Genomic DNA, 2,039 nt, shown 5'->3' with positions numbered 1-2,039 from the left:
ATAGGAACAAATGAGAAATTGACAAAGCATATTTCCTGATAGGATACATCAGATAGTCATAGATTGCTGAATCTCACACTGGAATTCAACATGTGCTTTCATTCTAAAATAAAGGACATGAATTGTTTGAAAACATACTAAATGAAGAGCTTTGAAAGGAAATAAATGTGTGCTAAGAGGACACGGTTCCTCTGGTTCCTACAAGAAGCACAAATTCCTAAGGATAAGAGAGAAATAATTACTTAGTGTATGATTCCACTCATAGAAAATCTAAGAATATGTACATATAACTTATTGTGATATAATAGTGATTAATGGAGCAGGTATGTTCATCACCTGGGAATGGACACAAGAACATTTCCTGGGATTCTGCACTGTTTCTATCTTAGAATATTATACTTGTGTAAGTTATTAATAGTAAGTACATATGTATATTCACCTATAAAGAATTCATTAAGCAATATACTTAATTTACATTACTATACATATATTATGGTACAATAAACATTATTAAAGAGCAAAAAATTTTCCATATGGAGAAAACAAAGGAAATGTCTTACCTCCCACTATATACAATATCAAAGGCATAAATTTGAAAGCCAAAGATTTAGAAGAAGTCATAAAATCTTCTTTATGATTTCACAGGAAAAGCCTCATCATTCTACAAAATAGCAAAAGATATTTACAATACATATTCCAACTAATGAATTAATATTCAAATACATAAAAAGACTAAAAAAGAAAAATAACCATTATAAAAGTCAACAAAATACACGATGACATTTCTCAACAAAAGAAACAATATTATTGTACAAACATCTGAACATAATTGTAATTCTATGAAGGAAAGCGAAATTATGAACAAAGTAAAATTTTATGACCAGTAGATTGATCCAAACTCAGTATTATGCCAGGAATGTAGGAACCAGATCAACTTAGAAAGGAATCTGACCCCATTTGTAAAATATTTACAAAAATATTTTTAAACATGTATGCAATTTGCAAATGTCTATAATTTAGAATGGTATAGGAAAGTAACCATTACAGAGAAGAAAATTCAATTCAATAAGTACAAAAAGGTTAAACTTTAAAGGCCTAATATTGGAAGAAAATGAAATTCACAGAATGTTACTTTGAATATGACAGTATTTTAATAATGCTTATCGCTTCTTGGCCTTTTGGCTAAGATCAAGTGTAGTATTTTAATAATGCTTAAAAACTAGCCTAGCTGAACAATATATATTTCAGAAAATGTACACATGCCATTTACAATATTTTTATTAAAAGCAAGAGAATAATTAATACCAAATCAGGAGAGAAATATTTCTGAGTACTGGGTTAAGATCTGAGATAGGTCAGGCATAAGTGAAGGGTAATTTTCTACTTCTTCAATTGCAGGTAGGGCAACATAGGCTTATTTCATTATGTATAGAGATAGACAAAAAGACAGAGAATAAAAGAGTGGAAGAGAAAGAGGTAATACATTTGTGTATGTACATATATGGTTTATCTTTATCTTATTAATATATTACTATTTATATTACATATAGTATATATTATATTAATTATATATTATTATGGTTTATGTTTATACTATAAAAAATGAATATGTGTAAAATTTGTTTCTAGTTAGAAATTTAGCAAAATAATTTTACAGAGAGATTTTTAATAAGTAGATTGCTTTTTTTTAACAAGAGAGACTTTTGAGATCACTGTGGCAGTAGCTGTGACAAGAGCTTTCACTTGGAAGGAGAAAACCTATAATGGGGGTGGACAGGATGTAGCCTACCTACATGTTCTCCATTATATTTTTCTTTCTTGAATTAAGAAAAGCTTGAGGGGAAAACCCTGCCACATACATGCTCATAGTATATTTGTTACGCCTGTGGCATAAAGGAACTTTCTGAGGAGTTTCAGATGAAAGCAATGGCTACATTACATGGAAACAGCTAGTGCAGAAAGCTGGAAACTTTGGAGGTCTGCAGCATGAATGCTTGCAGCAGAGGTGCAGCAAGCCCAGAGGCAGCAATGGGTCCAAG

The 2,039-nt window shown here is 30.4% G+C and overlaps 1 pseudogene; it reads left to right on the top strand.

Moving 5' to 3' along the window:
• The first annotated feature begins 1,162 nt into the window (after positions 1-1,162).
• On the top strand, positions 1,163-1,266 carry LOC147830195 (U2 spliceosomal RNA; annotated as a pseudogene).
• The last annotated feature ends 773 nt before the right edge of the window (positions 1,267-2,039 follow it).

Source organism: Heterocephalus glaber, unplaced genomic scaffold, assembly GCF_053883595.1.
Source record: "Heterocephalus glaber isolate CG9 unplaced genomic scaffold, H.glaber_assembly_v1.0 deba00000281, whole genome shotgun sequence".
In the NCBI taxonomy this organism is placed as follows: Eukaryota; Metazoa; Chordata; class Mammalia; order Rodentia; family Bathyergidae; genus Heterocephalus; species Heterocephalus glaber.
The sequence above is the reverse complement of the archived record's forward strand: the minus strand, read 5'-3'. Positions and strand labels throughout refer to the sequence as shown.